This window comes from Lygodium microphyllum, chromosome 13 (genome assembly GCF_053477565.2).
Source record: "Lygodium microphyllum isolate KBCC chromosome 13, Lygodium_microphyllum_v1.1.10, whole genome shotgun sequence".
In the NCBI taxonomy this organism is placed as follows: domain Eukaryota; kingdom Viridiplantae; phylum Streptophyta; class Polypodiopsida; order Schizaeales; family Lygodiaceae; genus Lygodium; species Lygodium microphyllum.
This window is the reverse complement of record NC_141147.1, coordinates 89780747-89796578: the sequence shown is the minus strand read 5'-3', so window position 1 is coordinate 89796578 and position 15832 is coordinate 89780747.

The window sequence follows — 15832 nt, the reverse complement described above, 5'->3', positions numbered from 1 at the left end:
CCCAAGCATCCTCCTGCTCCAAGTAGCACCTACGGAGAGACCTCTCGCGGTGGGTTTCGTCCACGTACCCGGCACGGCTAAACAAGCCCCTTGGATAAGGTCAGGCAGACAATCGGAGGTAATTGGTACTGCCTCTCCCTCTAGGATTTTAACTTGAATCATTAGTTGTTTTCCCTGAATTAGTTCCTTGAGCAAAGAAGTACAAACAGTGCACCTAAGTGTACAATCACGAACATTCCAGTGGTCATTTGTATGGCCAACTACTAAGGTGTGATTCCTTCTCTCCGAATGCTTCCAGCATTCGATCTTGGATCCATCGTGACTTGGCAAGATCCCGAGGGTTTCGTAAGTTGAGTTGCTTATTTACCTCTTTTTCCTTGGGTTAGGGTTTATACCCTGTTGACCCAAATTGTCTCTACCTTAGGTTTCCTTAATTTATAGACAATAAATCCTGGGCAACCTCACCGCCCTAACTTGGTTGGTCAATTGCTTTCTTGGCAATTCATTACTACCCTGGCTTCGCAAATAAGTCTTCAAGGAAGAGTGTTGAAGCATGACGAATACTCAATTTCTAGAAAATTAGACTTGTAATTAGAACTCATCAACTTGGTCTAAGATGTAGCACTGCTAACATGTGATTTAGTCACAACAGCATATGCTGTTGCTGCTTTGTTGCACGAGATAGGTGTTAGTACCTAACTTGTGGGATTATCTCTCTCATCATACGGTATTTCTTGGTCAAGAATACCCTTGATCAAGATAAAGGGTTTGGGAGTCTTATTGGCCCAATCCAAAACCTTGACCCTACTAGGTCGATAATCGTTTTGGCCCTAGGGTCCCTAAATTCCTTGCAAAGGTCTAGTATTTGGTTAATTGATCCTTAGGATGAGAACCCTAGATCATTCTTGCACGACGTTTAAATAATCCTAAAATTTCATGGATGTGGGTAGGACCTTTAAGATCGGAAGTATTAAATCAGCATCCAAGTGCGGTAATAAGCAGAATTTTGTCATAGCTTAACCCTACCTAGCACATTGAGGTGATCATCATATGCTAACTAATCATACCTTAATGATTTTCATGTAAGTTACTCAATTAAACGCGAATTACTTAGTTGATCTATCCAACCCACGATTAAATATGATATTCCCTTTAAAGATGCAACTTTCTTCTAAATTTACAAGTACTTTCCCCTAAAAGATGTAAGTAACTGCAAGATGACTGAGATATATCATTCCATGCAATTTCGAGACCATAGACCCTTTTGCCTTTATGGAATTAAAGGGTCTACAGAGATCTTTCTTTTCCTCACCCTATACTATAATGATTGACATTCAGAGCTAACTCTTATAAACCCTACATTGATGCATCGAATTCAAAGCTTTAATATTTTAATGAAGATGCATCCTTTCCCAAATTCAAGCTTTGATAAAAGAATTCCATGCATGAGAAAATTCCATGAGTCCATCATTGATTTAATCCTTCCTTTAGCACTTAACCCAACCTAGAATGTAACTATCATCACATGCGATTTGCAAAGTTCATAAATCCTTTCCATGCATTGCAACTATTCAGACATCATTTAATGACCGTCTACGATTATCTTACAACCAGGAAATTATTACATAAGTGCATTATGTGTTATATGCCCTGTCCTTTGCGTGATGCAACAAGGATGCCTTTGCACAATTCCATCTTTTAACTTATGCATCATACGTTCAGAAATGCAACTACCCTTGACCATGGAAGTGCAAGCAATGCAAGTGCTCGTCATACAATTGAACTTTGTAAATCAAACGAGTATATAAATTTTCCAATGCATGTAAGTTTCCTATGTGAATTAAAACATGCTTTATGCAACCTTTCCATGCGGAAATATTATTTGGAACCTGGGCATTCAATATCGGGGCGTTGTCCACTCTTGCACTTTGGGTGGAAGCTCCCGTGTGTGCTCCTCTCGACTTTTGCTTAGGAGCCATTGATGCAGTAGGTTTTGACTCAGCGAACTCTCCTTGGTCCCCTTTTTCAATTTCAAAAATTGCCTTATGTTCGGGATCTCCCTCAGGGCACGGGAAATAGGCCTTGGGGAATACGGATTAAAAATCTGGGAGGCACGGGTGAACAAGGCCTTGAGAAGCTTCAATAACTCAAGATTTTGGAATACAGGGAGATGACGTGGAGAAAATGATTGGAGATGATGATGATGGTGAAGATGACGATGAGGGAGATGACGACGATGATGATGAAGATGAAGACGATGGGGGCGGCGGCAGCAGCCTGGTGGCGCGGCAGTATGGCGGTGCCAGGTAGAAGGCGACGGGCAGCTCCACGATCAATCCCCCCTCACGAAGCTTGGGAGGGGGGGTTTATATGAAAGGAAGGTGGGGGGGGGGGTGGCCACACAAGTGGCAGGGTGCATGCTTCCCTCCCCCATGCCCCTCCATACACCTACTCCCTCTCTCTCTCCTCGCCATGCAACGGGTGAAGGAGAGGGAGTTATTAAAAAAATTTGCAAACAATTCATTATCTTTTTTTCCCATGAAGGGATGTTCCCCTGGTGGGCTACATTTTTTAGCCACGGTCTCCTATGCACAACGCGGGTTGATGTTTGTTAGTGCACGAAGATGGAGCACCCGCGAAGCGTGTTTATTGAAAAAGGGAAAAAAGAAAGTGCAGTGAGGGGAATTATTTTAGTGAAGGGTTTGTTTTAATAAATGATTAAAAATGGGTGAAATTTTATTAGGTTTTAAACCATTATTAAGGTGGAATGGTGCTTTTAACGAATCCCGGACTCTGATACCCAGATTGGGTCTCTAAATGCAGATTCATGAATTAAGAATTTAATGTGTTTGAAGCACTCTTCTTTTGCAAGCGCGTGAAGTTTTATGACGACCTGGTTCATTTGATTTAATATTAAGGTGCCTCTAAAGCGCAAGTAGCGCGTGCAAAGTGAATGATAGGTTGAGTTTTATTTTAATATAAAAAATGTAATGAGCGTGAATGTGCGTGCCATGGTGGTGATTAGGGTTCATTTTAGGAATTAATATGTGAATTTTGGGGTAACGAAAAAAATAAATGAGAAGGAGAAAAGAATTACTTGACTTTTGTTTTGTTGTTTTTAATGAACAAACCCCCCAGGTTGAAATGTTTAGGTGTGAATCCAATTTAAAAGCATTTTGGAAGTTTGTTTTTTTTTTCAAAACCTGTTAGGTTAGACACATAAAAAAGGTTTCGAGTTTTAAGTATGATGTTTCAACCATCCAACATGAGGGAAAATTGAACCAATAAATTTCAGCAAAATATCTAGATTTTTCCAATATTTTTTCACTTATGTTTGGCATTTAACATTTTTTAATTTTTCCCAAAAAAAAAAATTTGACCATTTTGTAAAGCATATTCAGCTTTGAAGAAATTTCAAAATTAAAGTAAAAGATGGATGTAATTTTTTATTTTTTTGGAAAATTTTTTATTTGATTTATTTTTAAACGATTTTTACTAATTTTTAATGGATTTTAAATGAATTTTGAAGTTTTTGAAATTTTTTATAATTAATTTTTGAAATTTTAGCTTTGAAAAATAATTCAAAAATTGTCTAGTTGGTCAAAGGAAATTTTAGCTATTTTTGGTAAATTTTTTATGAATTTCTTGATTTTTATATATTTTATAAGGGTTTTGACAGTTTTTAAATGAAAAATGGGGTACCTGATTGCGTGTAAACAGCAATTGTCCACACCCACAAATGAGTCCTTGTGCGTGAACACCTGCTCGAAAAGCCACAAAGACTCGCGCGCGAAAGCATGCACACGCACATACAAACACGCTACCACGTTTACTGGGGGGTGGGTTTAGGCCAGGTGGGGGGGGGTTAAGGGTTTAGGTAAGGGGGTTAGTGAGAATAGGGTTTAAAGGGGGTTAGGTTAGTGGATTGAGTTGGGGGGGGGGGGGTTTGGTGGGAATGGGGTGGGGGTTAGTTAGGGTGGGGTTAGGGGGTAATGGGAGGGTAGTGGGTTAATGGGAATTAGGGGGGATGGGCGGGCAGGGGAGGGTACGAGGGTAGTGAGGGCGGGTGGGGGAGGGGGGTTATGTGTAGGTGGCAGGCACGAGGACCAGCGGTGGGGAGCGGCGGGCGAAATGGTGGTGCGGTGAACTAAGGCACACGACGATGGTGTGGTGGTCTGAGTGACAGGCACAGCACTTGCAACCGGCAGCGGCTAGGCACCAGGAGGCCACTAGTGATGCGGGAGGGGGACCCGGTGGGGTAGGTGGCTGGAGAAGGGGTGGAGGCAAGGAGGCAGAGAATGGAGGGGAAAAGGAGGAAAGGAAGGGGAAGAGGGGGGAGGAGGAGGAGGGGGAAGGAGGAGATGGGGAGAGGGAGGGAGAAGAAGAAGGGCGGGGGAGGAGGAGTAGGGGGGAGGAGAAGATGGAGTTGGGGAGAGAGAAAGAGAAGGAGAGAGAGAGAAGGAAAGAAAGAGAGAGGGGAGAAGGGGGGGTTAAAAATGTTTTTTAAATAAATAAAAAGAAAGAAAGAAAGAAAGAAAAATGGGGTGCCACTCCCTTCCCGCACGTGTGCGTGGGGCGGGGGTAAAAATTTTTGCGTGGACAGAAAGCAATGGGGGTTGGGACGGTGGCAGGGTGCGGGATGATGTGATGGATGTGATGTTATGATTAAAAATTAAAAAAAATGGGCGGTCACACACGGGATGAGAGGCACGACAGGCGCAAACAGACGGAAAAATTCATAAAACCCAAACTGTGTGTTGTAATGAAATGCTATAAAAAGGAAAACTGTGCCAAAAGGCGAGGGAAAGACTGTGGAAAAGTGCAATGGGATGGCCGAGAACAATTCAGGGCGTTCACATTGGAAAAACACAAAAATCTTGAAAACATATATGAAAATTAATTTTGGAAAATCCATTCATCGAAATGAAGTGCGAGAAAAAGGAAAAATGTACAAAAAGTCATGCCGGACAGGTCTAATAGGTTAAAACACAGTTTCAATGAAGATAAGATCCATTCACATGGAAAAAACAAAAAAAACACTAGCGAAATGTGACACAAATTGATATAAGAAGATCTGAGCATTGGAATGAAGGGTAGTAAAAAGGAAAAATGTCAGGACACAGATGATCTTTAGGGATGTCACATTAGAACACAATTTTGATGGGGTTAGGAGGCATTCACATAGAAAAAACAAGAAAATGGAGCTCGAAAACACTAATAAAAATTAATAACAAAAAATCTAGAGGTTGAAACAGGGCAGAGGACAATGGAGAAATGTGCAAGAAGGGTGGCTAGACAAGGCTATCCAGTCATAATTGAATTTCGAGGAGAATAGGGTAGGTTCCTATGAAAAAATGACAAAAATATGCACGAAAAAGACACAAAAACCCACAAAAATTAATAATTGACAAATTGTACAGCAGAATAATAGGTGAGTAAAAGAGAAAACGTCCAGGGGAAGGTGTAGGACAAGACTGGTATATCAGATCACTATTATGAAGCGATAAGGGCATGTTCACATGAAAATACATCCAATTGTGCGAGAAAGGCTTAAAAAATTAACAATGCAAAAACAGTAAGCCGAAATAGGGGTTGTAAAAAGAAAAAGTGTGTCATTCGAAGGGACAAACGGATTTATAAGGTTGGATTAGGATTTTGGTGAATGTAGGGGATGTTCACATAGAAAAGGAAAAAAATTACGCAATAAAAGCAACCACAAGGAGAACGACCGCGATGACAGGGGAGACAAGGGTGGGTGGGTGGGGAAGGGACCCCATCAGGGCACAACTAGTATGTGGTAGACACACATGATTGGTTAATGACATATGAAGGCAAGTATGCACATTCGACACGCAGGGACGCGTCCCCACACTTAAGACCTTATCGGGTAGGGTAGATTAATCGATATGGCCTAGGACTTGTCAATCGACTGGATGCTGACGTCCCACTCTTAAGACATAACATGCACTTGCAAACAGAAAGGTAGGGTTAGGAACACTTGGCCCATTTCGTAGATGGTTGAAGGGAACTATCGTTGTTGATACAGGAAGATCGGAGCCGTCGACAGGAGGTACCAAGGCTCGCCATAAAACACGTCCAGCGTGGCAAGGACCATGCAACAACACCCAGGGAGGTAGCTTTGTCAGTAAAGTTCGTCCATTCAAGTGCCGATGATGAAGAATAGAACTCTCAGCTCTTGGGCACTTAGGAGGATGATAGAATAGTCACTCGCCCCATGATGCACATTGCTCAATGAATAAGCATGAAATCCCATAACTCATGCCTGGTTTAGAATTGAACAAGGGGAAAATGATTTTGAGGGAGTATGCCAATGTGCACAATTGATGGTGCATTTGTGCATTCCACTCGGTGTCGGCATACGGTGTGAGAAGGAAGACTAGGGAGGCTTGTCGTGTAGTGTACAGAACATGGTGACGTGGCATGTGATGGCGGCAAAGACCCATCCCTTGGGTGTATAGGGAAGTGAGAACGTACCTGACTCCAATGGTCGTAATGTCCCTCAATCCTCACCTCTTAGATATTGTTTGGAGGACACAACAGTCACACTCTAACCCCCCTCTGTCACACTCTGTTTGAGCATACAAGAGGGCAACCTGTTCCTTACATCAATGTGTAATCCTCACTTGTGCTTGTGCAAAATTTTGGTATGCCTTGTGTGCATTTGATGGTGCAACCGTGCATCCTGCGGCATACGGTGTGAGAAGAAAGGCTAGGGAGCCTTATAGTGCAGTGGACATGAATGGATAGTGCTTTGTATATTGAAAGGCCCAACCCGTGCATGCAACACTCCATTCCACATAACTCACCTCTCATTTGAATTGAAGGAAAATGACTGGTCACTCGGCCCACCCTTTGTCTTGCACTCATTGATAGATACAGAGGGCAGACTGTGCTCACATCCCCATCTAGTTAGAATGAAAGCTCACATCACTCAATGGGTTGTCGATGAAGATCACTAGTTGGTTGTCGACAAGATACCGATGAAGAGGCATACCCAGTGAGGTAGCCAACATATCTGGCACTTGATTTTATCTATAGAGCATGTTGTCTTTGGAAAAGATAGTCTGTTGTAGGGAATCAGTCCTTCGAATGAGACTGCTGATACAACGCACCAAGGGAGGTGGCTTTGGAAAGTTGTGTTTGAAAAGGTTCCGGCTAGTGATTCAACTATTCTGGACTGCGGGGTGTTTCCACTTTTTCCACAGCCAGCTTCCCGCACAAGGGTGTTTAACACCTTTTCTTGGAAGAAGGCGTTTGCTATGATAGGGAATTGCTTCCGTTTCTCCCATAGCAGTTTGTTTGTGTGGTTTTTTTTTTCTTTTGTTTATTTTTTTTCTTGTTTTTTTTGTTTTGTTTTTCTTTGCTACTCAAACTCTAGAGGGTGTTTCCACATTTTCTCAAAGAATCGGTCCACATGACAGGGACCTAAGTCCTTTTCTCCCATATCTATATTTACTTTTTTTTTTCTAAAATAAATGGAATGGCTGAATAGTCAAGTTTTAGAACCATCCTCACCCAAATTATTGGTTGAAAATGGAAGAGAGGAGAATAGGGGCAGGAGGTGGAGTTGAGGGGACAAAGGGATCATGCCACATCATCAGCAGGAACAGAATGGCTATCAGAAATAATATCAGGAAAAAAAAGTGACATCCCAGAGGGGGAGGGATTGTCAACTATGATTGTCAAGATCCCCAAGGAGGGAAGTACTTATTTAGGCGATAGCTATTAATCAGAAAGGGATTCTCAGAAGAGTTGACGGCTTCTTGCACTTGGATAGAGCCATTAGGATTGACAACAAGTATCTTATAGGGACCCATCCAACGTTGTTGAAGCTTGCCAGGAAACTTTCCAAATCATGAATCATAGGCCAGGACAAGATCACCCTCCTTGAACTCCTTGTGCTTGATGAAATTGTCATTATAGGACTTGCGTCACACTTGAGTGGTTTCCATGCATTGTAGGGCCATCCTGCAGATCTCATCAAGACACTCCAAGTGCAAAAGATGCAAGGACTTGCCATCTCCCAAGCGTTCGTTGATGGCCACATGTAGAGAGGGTAGCTTGAGTTCAATAAGAAAGATGACTTGTGTTCCATACACCAACTGGAAAGAATTTTTTCTTGTAGCTGCCTTATGGGAAGTTTTGTATGCCTAGAGGGCCTCTATAAGTTGATCATCCCAATCACGGAGATATTCGGCAATGGTCCTTGTCAGGATCAAGCAGAGGATGCAATTGGTGACTTCAACTTGGCTGTTGCCTCTGGGGTAATAGGGGGTGGACTCGTGATGGCAGATCTTATATAGTTATGCCAACTCTTCCATAATCTTGTTAAGGAAGTGTGTACGTTGGTCACTTATGAGCTCTAGGGGACTGCTAGAACGGGTGATGATATTCTCGTATAGAAAAAAGGCCACAATATTACCGTCATCCCGCTTCAGAGCTTTAGCTTCGCACCACTTGGTGACATAATCTGTACATACCAGGATGTATCTGCTCTGCTTCCGTTTGGTGGGTGGATCAATGGGACCCAGGAAATAAATTCCCCACTTCTCAAATGACTTTAGGGGAAGAATAGGCTACAGTGGCATGGCACTTGTTTTGGTGGATTTTCCCATTCGTTGACAAGCATCGCATCTCTTGCAGTGGTCATAGGCATCCATTTGGAGGGTCGGCCACCAGTATCTTGTGAGTAGAGTCTTTTTGGTTGTTGCTTCTCCTGCAAAGTGTCCACCACATGGCTCGTCATGACAAGCCTTAAGAACAATCCTGATCTCGTCTCCTACAACACATCTTCATAACACTTCATCTTTGCCCTTCTTGTACAATGCACCACCTAGCAAAGTGTAGGTGGCGGATTCCAACAAAAGATTCTTCTTCTCATGGCTCGAGATGCCAGGGGGATATTTTTGGGTTGCCAGGAGGTTAGCTATGTCTGCTAACATGGGGTAACTATTTTGACTAGAAATAAGGAAGCATCAAGAAGGTTTGGATCATTTTGCACTTCTTCATCACCACTTTGAGGGATTCACGAAAGGTGATTAGCCAGGACATGAGAGAGACAGGGTTTGGTAATAACTTTAAAGTTAAAATCTTGAAACAAAAGGAGCTATCTCATCATTCTTCCCTTTACATCGGCCTTGTTCATCAGGAAAGACATGGCTTCATGGTCCACATAAAACTTGAAATGGGTCGACAGTAGATAGTGTTGAAACTTCTCCAACGCAAACACCATTGCTAAGCACTCAAGCTCTGTCACTATATAGTTCCGCTATCTGTCGATTACTTTCTGACTTGCATAATAGATTGGTCAATCTAATTTAGAGGGGCCCTTTTGGCATAGAACTACACATGGGCCTTCAATTGATGCATCAGTGTGAACATGGAATCCCTTCGTCCAATCAGGAGGCTGCAGGATGGCTGCTTCAATCAAACATTGCTTTAGGATATTAAATGCCTCGTCACAATTAGTGGTCCACGTAAACTCGACATCTTTTCTTAGGAGTTTATGCAAAGGAGCTGCCTTCATCACAAAGTGTGCAATGAACCTTTTGTAGTAGCCCACAAGGCCAAGAAATCCCCTCAATTTCTTAAGGTTAGTTGGGGCTGTCAAGGTGGCAATCTTCTCAATCTTCGACGGTTCTGTGGCTATTCCTTGTGTAGAGACCATGTGGCCCAGAAGAAATCTTGATGAGACAACAAAAACACATTTTTTGAGGTTGAGAGAAATCCCATACTCTCGGCATTTGTCAAAACATTGCTCCAGGTATCCCCAATGCTCACAAATTAGGCTATATACATAGAAATCATCGAGATACACCTCAATGAAATCATGCAGATGGTTCTGGAAGGCAGCCATCATTACTTGTTGAAAGGTAGAAAGAGCATTACAGAGCCCTAAATGACATCTTTTAGCAAGCATAGGTTCCCCATTCTGTGGTGAAGGCTGTTTTGGATTAGTCCTCTTCTGCCATTTGGACTTGGTTGTATCTGCTGAATCCATCCAAGAGAGAATAGAGCTCATGACCTACCTATTAGAATATCAAACTCCCCTTACTCTTCAGTCAGTCTATCTTTATGTGTGTGACCAACATTAGTTGGATACAATTGTACATGTGTGTGACATTCAATAAGTCGGTGTAGTCAGTGACTTAACCACAGTTAGTCTTGGTTAGTCATATCTATGTGTGTAAGTCTATTTCAGTTAGTATGATGGAAGAATAATGAAAGAAGAACAACAATGAATTGAGGCTCATCTTCTGCTTCACTCTGTCTCTCTCCCTCTCTCTCTCTCTTCCAACATGGTATCAGAGCCTGAACGCATGAATCCTGAAGGCTTGGCAGTGGCCATTTGACATCAAGACATCAGATCTGAAGAAAACATCATCAAAGGAGGCTGTGCATGCAACTCATTTTTTTGCAGAAGAAATGGTTTTTGGAGAAATGGCTCGCGATATTTGATTGTTTCGATGTGGTCTACAACTTTGTAGAAGAAAGTTGTTTCAAATTTCTCACAGATTTTGAGATATTTAGCACAGACCTATGCAGACTGGCTGTTTACTGCAATAAATAGTAGGTGATTCTAGGGAACTGGTGGCTTTCATCCTAACAATGTATATGCCCTTATTATCATGCATTTGACCATGATATTGGAGTGTTAAATGCTTAGTTTTGGAGCATATTTGTAGGTTGGAAACAGTGAGCTGGTTGCGATTCTGAATTTGGAAACAATAAACCTATAGGATTGAAGTATCTGTGATGCTTATTTGCTACTATTGACAAATGCTTGGATCATACCACTTGAGTGGTAGATGATTTTTGGGATATTGTGAGTGCTAAAAGTCCAAATTTTGGACTGATTTGTTGCTGGTTATACCAAGGTATTGATTGGTTATTGTTTGCAGGAAGGATACCTATTATCTTCACTTGACATACATGCAATATATTCTGACCGGTTGGAGATGTATCAACTCTTGCATAGAGTGGCAAATAAATGAGATGTTTTGGGACTTTTTTGAGGTCTGAATACTCTTGTTTTAATAGAGAAAATATTGCTGGTTATAGCAGTGAGCTGGCTGTATTTGGTACTGCTACTTGCATACAATACAAACATTGATACTTGTATGGACATAGTTTGTTGCTGGGATGTTTTGCCACTACCATAGAATGTTTTGAATTGATTTGAGCTTGGTTTATGCTCAGTTAACTATGTTTTTTCATTGTTGGAATACAGTTTACAGCAAGTAGGTTGTTAGGAAAACTATCCTAAATTGCAAGAAGTTGTCTTGAATAGCAAGAAAGTGGTCCTAAACTGTAGGAAAAGGAGTCAGATACTTACAGGTTGTATATATCACTGAATACCTAAGATGCAACTATGGCAAATACTCAAGGCACTCACAATATCACTCAAATTGTGGGAGAAAAGCTGGACAACAAAAATTTTGCTTCATGGAAGTTTTGTATGAAGAATTTTTTGGTTGGTAGAGGTTATTGGGACAGGTGATGAGGTTGAACTTGAAATGCATGAAAGGAATTAGACAAATGATCAGAAAAGGGCTCACAAGCTATGGACTGAGAGAGAATGCAAGGTGTTACATTGGTTTTTCTTATGTATATCAGATGCTATGGTTATACAGATTACTGGATGCAGTTCTCCAAAGGATGCATGGGACATACTCATGAAGAATTATGGAAATGTAACACATGCAAGAAAGATTCAGCTAAAGCAATAGTTCAATAACATGTCTAGGAATGACAGAAGCATTCAGGCCTACACTCCAGAGATCAAGAACATAGCGGATCAGCTTGCCACCATTGGATCTTTAGTGTCTGAGGATGATATGATTGCAATGACATTGAATGGACTTGGCAAAGAGTATAAAGCATTTGATATGTCTATTTGTGTGAGAGGTGAATCTCCTAATTGGGATGAGCTGATTGCTTTGCTGTTGCATGAGGAAGTTAAGCTTGGGTTGAATACACGTTCTAGTACATCTCAAAGCAGAGACACTATTCTTTACTTTAGCCAACATGGTAGAGGCGGCAGAGGCCATGGGTCTTTTCGAGGTTGAGGAGACACTCGAAATGCTTATGGACAACATCAAAAAAATGCATGGCATGGCACAAATACACATGGCCAGCATGGCGGCTTTAGAGGCAGGGGAGATCACCCCATGGTAGAGGTGGTGGATTTGGTTCATGGTAGTCAAATGATCAGTCAAATAGAGATAGGGACTGCCATTACTACAACAGATATGGACACATTGCAAAGGATTGTTACAAGAAGCAGGGAGATATGAAGGCAAAGGGCAAACTAATGGGCACTATGCATCTTCTAGCAGTGCTTATGATGAGTAGGTTGACAGATTTTTTTTCCATGTAGCATGTGTCTAATAATGCATCTAGGCAGAATAGAGATGAGAGATGGTACATTGATTCAGGGGCTTCAAATCATATGATACCCCATGAAGAATGGTTTGATGAGATGGTTGGAGACTCACATGGTTATGTGTGTACTGGGGATGACACCCAACATGACATTCGGCACAAAGGAATTATTCAGTTGTTGATGCCTGATGGCAAGAAAAAGAGCCTACATGATGTACTACATATACATATAATAACCAAGAATATTTTGTCAGTTGGACAGATGGCAGAACAGAATCTGCAGGTGAGATTTAACAGAGATGGACGCTTTGTTGAAGAATATGGTAATGACTACAAATTGATTGCTAGAGGCCGAAGAGATGGCAGAATGTTTACTCTTGATGTGTGAATTCCAGAATTGAAAGCAGCCATGTTTGTCAAGATTGTGGGAGAGAAGGAAGGAGTCTCACTTGTAGCTTTCTTGCTTGCACAATGGGGGAATACACATACAGGTGGAGGCTAAAAACAATTTTCCTCTTCTTAGTTGTGTAAGCCAAAAAGAACTCTAGTACAAAGAAATAGAAGAACCCTATATATGGGTCTCAAACCAAACTCAACTAACTAAGGTGGCATACTAACTGAGCCACGAACTAGAGTAGATAAGGATAGCTGTCATCTAGCTATTATTCATGGGCAGTGTACCAACCGCATTTGCAACTAACAAGTCAGTGACATAAATGCACAACGGTCACCCTGGCATACCACGAGTGGAGCTCAATATCTCAACACTCCCCCTCGAGCTCAATCCCAATTCTTGCACACCAAGTAGGTCTCTGAACTTGCGCAGCAATTCAGGCATGTCTGCATCCAACGTAAACATTCTGCCCTTCTTCTTTCCTTTTGCTATCAAGCGACCTTTATTTTTCATATCCTCGACAAAGCATCCATGAGGATTAAATTTGACCTGCAAGCCCTGCTCAACCATTTGACCAACAGAAACCAGGTTCTTGGTGATATTCGGGACATGAAATACATCTGACAGGTATTTCTTTTTCCCATCCTGCATAGACAAAGGAAATTTTCCAATCTGCACAATAGGATGTGCAGTATCATCACTAGTCTCCACAAATCCTGGTTTTTCCATTTTCCTTGCATCCTGCATCCTTTCTGCATGACCTGTCATGTGGCTTGATGCACCTGAGTCAACATACCACACATCGTTGCTTTCTTCTGCACTTGTCACAGAATTGGTCATGTGTTGTACCATAAACAAATGCTCATTTCTGTCATCACCCTGTCTACTAGAAGATGCATAATTCCCTTGTTGCAATTTTCCATTCATGATGTCATTCTGCTTTTTATAGCAGTCTTTAGCCATATGACCCATTTTACCACAGTAGTAGCATTCAACATTGCTGTTTGCATTTTGGCCTCTTTGCCATCCACCATGACCTCTTTGGCTCCCCCTGCCTCTAGAGTTACCACGTCCTCCTCCATAGGGCTGGTTTTCTTGAGTTTGCTGCATATTCTGATTTCTACCATGACCTCCAGATCGGCCTCCTCTACCTCTGCCTCTACCTCTTCCAACATTTGAGTAGAAGATAGCTTCTTTTGAACTTCCTCCTGAAGAAGATGCACCACCATTTCTCTGCTCCTCAGAAATTAGAAGAGTAATCAACTCCTCAAAATCGGAAAATCTTTCACGGACGGAAATCGATGTTCGAAACTGTGCATAATCCTTTCCTAGACTATTCAAGGTCACAAAAACTAAATCATCATCTTCCACTGGTGACCCAATGGAAGCAAGTGCATCTACAATCTTCTTCACCTTCATGTGGTAGTCATTGATGCTCATACTTTCTCTTTGCACATTGTGCAACTCTTGCTTGAGCTGCATTTTCCTGGCTTGCGTATTTGTGCTATACATTTTTGACAAAGTATCCCATGCCTCCTTTGGCATACTTGCATCCTGAATATGCACAATCATAGAGTCTGAAATACTAATAGATAGCTAGTACATAACTTTTCTAGCTCTCTCATGCCATCCTTTAAATGCCTGCATTTGTTGTTGATTGGGAACATCAGGAAGAACTGGTTCTTCTTCATTTCCTACAACGAATTTCCAATATCCTTTTCCCATAAGGAAATTCGTCATTCTAAACTTCCATGCTTGGAAGTTGTTCTTGTCAAGCTTTTCAGTGACAATCTGTGAAAGAGAATCAGACGCCATTACAGAACACTGCAAAAAATTCTGTCATTGCAAAAAACACAGCTTCAGCCTCACAAGGGCAAATCTGCAGAACTGACGCGGTATTTGACCACACAGTCACTTCCTAGGTGACGATTTTGCATAAACAGGCAACAAGGATGATTTTGTAACTCCCAATGTCTCTGGGCATAGGCATACCATGCAATTTCTACAGTAACTTTTCACCGACCTGTAGAACAATGGTCGCACAACATAAAACAGGGCCTTTTCCCGAGTGTGTGCGAAAAACTTCCGCCTCCAAAACAGGCCCCAAAATGGCCTCAAATAAAAAAAACAGAGCAACCAAGGGCTAACGCCCTTACCCAGAGCATATATTGCCCTCTTGCTACACCGTGAAGGGCATCTCAATCTAAGACAATGCACTCTTGCACTTTCTGGCTGTGCTACCTGTAGAGACTTGCTCCCAAAACAGAAAAATGAAAGCAACACTGGTCCTCTTACCAGAACACCGCGAACTTGGTTTGCTTTCTTGATCTCCTTACTACGAACAAGGCTCTGATACCATGTCAAGATTGTGGGAGAGAAGGAAGGAGTCTCACTTGTAGCTTTCTTGCTTGCACAATGGGGGAATACACATATAGGTGGAGGCTGAAAACAGTTTTCCTCTTCTTAGTTGTGTAAGCCAAAAAGAACTCTAGTACAAAGAAATAGAAGAACCCTATATATGGGTCTCAAACCAAACTCAACTAACTAAGGTGGCATACTAACTGAGCCACGAACTAGAGTAGATAAGGATAGCTGTCATCTAGCTATTATTCATGGGCAGTGCACCAACCGCATCTGCAACTAACAAGTCGGTGACATAAATGCACAACGGTCACCCTGGCATACCACGAGTGGAGCTCGATATCTCAACAATGTTTGCACATGATGATGGTGCTATACAGGATGTTGAGATATGGCATAAATGGATTGGCCATGTGAAAGTACAAAAGCTGAAATCTATGCAACAGAAGGAGATTGTGCTTGGACTGCCTAAGTTCAAGTATCATGACTTTGGACATGTATGTGATGCATGTTAGTTTGGAAAGAAAGTACAGTTTCCATTTATGAGACATGTACATAATAGCTCATGACCCTTGTAGTTGGTACATTCAGATGTATGGGGTCTCATAATGCTTCGTTTGGTGGTGATCGTTACTATGTATCCTTCATTGATGATTTCAGCAGGTATACTTG